Raw genomic sequence first — 6,291 nt, 5'->3', positions numbered from 1 at the left:
TTGGTGTCTGTGTAGCTGAGAGTAGACCCAAATGACCTCTCAGCCCATTCACTGTTTACTCAATTGTATACTCAGAATGTAACAGCCAGGGAAGGGAATAGACTGCAAACCAGTCCTCTGTAAATGAGTATCGGCTACTAACTGGTATTCGTTTGCAACTGAGTATGTTAGAGGACAGCGAAATGAAGTGCCTTGCTCAAGGACACAACACGCTAGCCGGTTCAGAAATGGATGCATACGAAATACTTGATTGAAAATGAGACAGCAACAAATTGGAAAAGTTTGAGGGCCATGACGTGAGAATTTCCCCCCTTTTACGCCGCCTTTTCTTGACAGTAATATCTCGCTCCGATATCTACATTGCTGAGAGCACAGAAGACGAAAAGCCCAGCCCAAAATTTTAGAACACGTCTGATTTTGAAAGGCCCTGTCTATAATGTTATAAGAAACCTCCCTTCATAGCCACGCGATGAAAAACTTCTTCTGTCATGTTTAAGTACAGCTCATTTGTTACGAAAAAGCCCTTCACATGATGTGAGAGTACATCTCATTTTAAGATACACTTGTCGAAAATCCCTCTACATAATGTATAAGTTACCATGTGATGAAGTGATTTGTCCGAAAAGCTACAATGTACTTTACGGCATACGTCATATAAAGCCCTGACCGTAATGTTAAACTGCATTTCCCCTCACGGCACGTGCGTAACGAATGGCAATCTGTAATGTTAGGACGCATCTCACTTCACGATAGACGTGAGAAAAGGTCCTGTCCATAATGTTATAAAACACCTCGACTTATAGAACAAGATTTTATTCAATTTTATGAACTTCATTAAACTTACATGATTTTTTTTTCTTTTTAGACACAGGACATCACTAGTTACTTTGGACTCTATATTTTTCACAGACTTAGTTTCATAAAATTCGTCTGTTGACAGATAGGCTTCTATCGGAGTGTATATAAACGGAAAGTTTATATACACTTAATGTATATAAACGGAAAGCTCTGTACTTACGGGTTTCTGTTTGTTTGCATCAAAAGCCATGAATACAAGGCCAGTCGAAACCATGAAAAACATTTTCAGCCGACAAAAATGCACAGGTAAAACGGTTATGGGAAGGTAAAATGTCAGAGGAGGAAAAGGCTTAAAGATTATTGACTGATCAAATGTTCTTTTTCATGTGTTTTATTGAATAAAACAGGACTGTTTTTTCTCACATACAGGTAATGCCTTCATTTGTATGTACTATATTATCATGACATGCAAGTAATGTATTGTCATTTAATAAGTGTATTAAAATATATTTGTTTAATTATTTTTACTGCCAGTTTTATTGCTTACAGAGAATAGGCACATTGATTCAGAACGATGGGTGAAACTATTGACAAATATCTTACCTAAAAGATTTTGCACTTTGTACTTAATAAACTTTGATCTTAAATAAAAAGCTGAGTCCAAAAATTCGTAAATGTGATAGTGCATGTCAACACACAAAAATAAAATGATGTGTCATGATGGTATATTAACACATAAACAGGTGTAGTTAAAAATGACAGTTCACTTTTTTTCTTTTTTTTACAAATAGTGTATTGTGCTAGATCATTGAACAGTTTAATGATATAAGAAAATAATAATTAAAAATGATATTACTTTTACAAAAATATCAAAATGTTATTTACAAATCACTGAAATATTGACATTAATTATCATTTATCCGGAATTATCATTTAACACAAAATTCGTAACAAAATGCCTGGTTATTTATCAATATATTGTTTTCCTGTTACATATCCTGCTTAAAGCAACATAAAACTAAACTTTTGCTCCTAATAATTCTCATCTTATTTCTCTCATTTACTTTTTCCCTATTTTCCCGTCAAGGCAGTGGAACAATCACCTCATCCTTGCAATCATTTTTATTTTACTTCTAATATCACTCACTCTCTTTTTGTCATTTCTTTACTGTGACAGCAAATAAATACGAATTACTAATTATTATGGATTTTTAAAAAAACTGAAATGCGATATTTTCCTAGAACTTCTTTTGCCACGCCAAAATTGTGATCATTTTCTTCACTGACGCTTTATTCCTGTTCATCGATTAGTCACACCGTGGAACTAGCAGCACTTCTATCCAACCAAATCGATTTGTCAATTCCACTTCCATATTCAGGTTAATCACTGCAACAGAAGAAAAATGTTTCAGCTAAAAACAGTAATTATAATGTATTAGCATGTAGCAACAGCGACAACCGTATCAATTGTGATATTTATTACCAATTACCAGTAGATCATTGTACAACCTTACCTCAAAGAAGACCATCACACCTGATGAAGTAGTTTCTATGGAATTCGTATCGTAATAGCAGTACGGCACAATGTTAACAAGCGAACATACATTTTGGCGAGCCAGTGAGAGATCCTGTATGAGGTTGCTTGATATGCTGGAAACAGCTACCAAGTCTCTCTCAAACTTTCCACTGCTATCACTAAAATATATGTAAACCGGACAATCCGATTCTAAGTTCTCTGCACATAGGAAAAAGACACATGGCTGGGAGGTCTTTTATCATGGGCCTGTCCAGTCAGGACCGTCCTGGCATAAAAATGTGACAACGACTACAGAAGTTTATATCTGTTTCTGTGTGAATATGTGTCTGTAGAAATGTATACACAAGTGTATCATTTATCAATGTGCGTGTGTGTGTATGTGTATGTGTGTGCTCTATGAGTAATGTTTGGTCTATATACGCATTCGTGTGTGTGTGTGTGTGTGTGTGTGTGTGTGTGTGTGCGAAAAGATACAGCATTATTTATGACTGGTTAACGTGTTGAATGTTGAGTTCTTCTCTCTAAAATTACAGACTACATACTTTACTTTATATTTGGTTAGATAAGACGGTATTAAACACATTAATCCAACATGACACATTAGCCAGACAACTCTATTGGTATCAAAGAAAAGTTAATTCTCAGACACTATCACACACACACACACACACACACACACACACACACACACACACACACACACACACACACACTAACCATAGACATATAAATAAATAAACGCTGTATATACATCTATATATATACAATACGTAGATGTATGTATGTGTATATATACATAAATACTCACATATATATATATATATATATATATATATATATATATATGCATATATATGCATATATATGTAATATGGATGGATGGATGTATATCTGTGTATTGGTGTGAATTTTTTGCCTGTGAAAGTTTTAGTTGGGAGGTGAGTCCTTCGAGATTGGTGTGATTGATATGGCTGATAAGTGACGATAGCAGAAGAGATAGGATGGTATAGGCTGGAGATGGGTGAATGTTATATATATATATATATATATATATATAACTAGCTGAATCTGAGGAGCAAAGACTATTGAAGTAGGTGAAAAGAAGAGATGAGACAACATGTCTAGGATAAAAGTGAGTTGGTTTATGAGTCCATTCATATCATCGGGGTCACCTTTACTTTAGTAGTCTAAAGCAATGTAACACAATCCGAAGAAAACATTAGGGACCACTAATTATAAATTCAAGCGTCCTTTGAAAGTCGATTAACATGCTCTGAGGTCAAATCCTGGTCAGGTAAATTTTAATTTTACTCCTTTCAAGGTTGATAAATAAAGTGCCAACAAGTACTGGGCTCGATTCTTCGTGAATACTCTCTTTCTTCTTTTTTGTTTTCTCTTATTCTTTCTTGAAGAAATTCTCTATATTTAGATATGGAGAAAAACTGACTTCTTCAGATTAAAAGAAACTCCCATGTTAGTCTTTTCACGATAACCACGCATATATAATATAAGGAGGGACGCCTGTCGTACATATATATATATATATATATATATATATATATATATATATATATATATATATATATATATATATATATATATATATATATATATATATATATATATATATATATATGCGTGGTCTGATTAATTGAGATTATTCATGTAATTAGCAGAAAAGCTCTCCTTTTAGTCACACAAAATTATTTTGCTACTACTGCTAGAAGTAAGGTTTTGTTTCTTTCCCTGTGGCTCTTGTTCACCATTAGGCTGCGTACATAGTTAAATGTTTTGGCCAAGGGCACAATGAAATACCTTTGACACGATACGAACTGCTGACCACTCTTGGTCGTGTGATACCATGCAATTTGATTCAATCAACATCTCAAAGTTACCTGCACGTAATCAGTGCCCCAAAGTTTCCTCTAATTTAATAAATAGTGATTAATTTAAAAGAACGTAACAAGTAAACCTTCCGCGCCATGAAACTGTTTTTCTCCTCTCTGTTTTCTTTCTTCTGACTGCTCCCTTCCTTCTCTCTCTCTCTCTCTCTCTCTCTCTCTCTCTCTCTCTCTCTCTCTCTCTCTCTCTCTCGTCCCTGTTGCTATTGCTTCTGTACTACAGCTATCAACGTATACAGGGTAGGCGGATAAGGCTCTTATACGATTCTCATAAACTTGAAGTAAAATCAAAGAGTAAACAAAGTTAACTATGTACCTTCCGTACATAGTAATATCTCATTGTCAAATAGTTTAGCTCACGAGACAAGCAGCCAACCACGAGAATATGTATTAACACTAATACTATAACAAATTGGTCAATTTATAAGCAAAGAGGTGTTTTAAAGTAATTCGATAGAAGTCTATAAATTATTGTCTTCACTGATCATATAGTACGGAATTAAGATGAAAGCTAAATTACAGAGGTTAGTAAAGTGTTTCCGTCCGGTCTGGTTATTTGATATTAGGTGTTACAGAATATAGATGCCGAAGAACCAAACCAAATTTCTAGAGAGCAGACAGAGTCCACGGCCTGAATTCGTTTCCTGTAAGTTTGTTATTTCTATTTACTTAGGTTCAAAATAATTTTATGAAAGGCATGAATGTTATATAATCTCATTATTTCCTCCTATAAAATTGAAGCCTTCGGTTTATAACTTTAGCACTACTTAATCTATATTGCCTTAAAGCGGATGTGAGCTAACAAAGGGTCCTCTCGATCCTTAAGTCCTTTAAGTTTGCCTTTTATTTACAGCGTACTTCAGAGCGAATAAAAATATGCTTGAAAAAATATTTATATATTCTAACTTATAAATGTAACCAAGACTTCACTGAATTATTATTTATTTATTTATTTTTTAAAATGAAGCATTTTTACCGATGAGAAATATAAAATTGATTTATTTTTGCTGAAATTGTCTACATTCTGCTATCGTTGAAGAACATAGTAAAGGAGTGATAATTTAAAAGCACGGCCATCTATATTTGGTCGTATTTGAGATGAACATAATCTCATTTCATCATCACTTTGTCTTTTAGCACTATTTTCAACTAGATAATTCTGTTAATTTTCTGAGCACACCTTACTAAACTTCACAATACATTAGTGTACAACTGAGCTACATTTGAGAACTACAGCTCAACATAGTCTGGCATAGTAGAAATATCAACGTAGTCTGACATAGTAGAAATAGAATACAAATTTTGCTTCTATTAAACCCTACCGTTTTTAAGATTATATCTAAGGCTAATTTAGATAATGTAATATTAAATAATGTTACCCGAATCAAAATAGAATAATCTTTTGATCATATGTTCGATTATTCTCGGCTGATCTGAGGGTGAACAACAACACAGCCCTAACACTCAGGAAACAAGAAATGCAGTTGTTTACGATCAGATTTCATTGTTGTTTTGCGTTTATTCGTTTTACCTCATTATTGATAATTTTTCTAATAAATTTGCATTTAAAGTGAAGTGAAACATAATCAATGTGTGTATTTTTATTGGCAGTATGATTCTTGGCCGCCTACACTTTTTTCTGCAAAATAGGGGTAGCTTATCCTGTTCAGGCTATATTATTAGCATTATCCTGCGTTTGAGAATTTAAAATCACTTCTGTAACTTTATATCTATATCAGTTTCAGCACAACACTAAAATCTTTCCAGACAGCACAAAAGCGAAACATTTTACGACTCACACCGTAATTGCCCGTGGAACTTAATATAAGCGTTATAGAATTATACTCTTCCTTATAAAGCTAAGGCTTTACGTCCTCAAATAGTACATATTAGGTAATACAGTAACGTAATGAGTGATGAAGTGAATTCTTGATATAATAACGGTTTTTTTTTTTTTCCATTGGCATGTGACCAGAAATATTAGACGAGGGAAACAATCGATTATATAGGCTGTTATTTTATTGACTCTCGAAGTATGAAAGGCAGGGTCAAACT

At 33.7% G+C, this 6,291-nt stretch overlaps 1 long non-coding RNA gene across 1 annotated transcript in view; it reads right to left on the bottom strand.

Moving 5' to 3' along the window:
- Nucleotides 1–797: 797 nt before the first annotated feature.
- Nucleotides 798–6,291, bottom strand: part of LOC106869340 (uncharacterized) — a 103,484-nt gene continuing 97,990 nt past the window's right edge. Inside the window, exon 2 of the long non-coding RNA XR_001409390.3 lies at nucleotides 798–2,185. This is a non-coding gene — a long non-coding RNA (uncharacterized LOC106869340). The remainder of the gene's footprint in view (nucleotides 2,186–6,291) is intronic.

The sequence above is a fragment of the Octopus bimaculoides genome, chromosome 15 (assembly GCF_046866305.1).
Source record: "Octopus bimaculoides isolate indiv1 chromosome 15, ASM4686630v1, whole genome shotgun sequence".
Classification (NCBI taxonomy): Eukaryota; Metazoa; Mollusca; class Cephalopoda; order Octopoda; family Octopodidae; genus Octopus; species Octopus bimaculoides.
The sequence above is the reverse complement of the archived record's forward strand: the minus strand, read 5'-3'. Positions and strand labels throughout refer to the sequence as shown.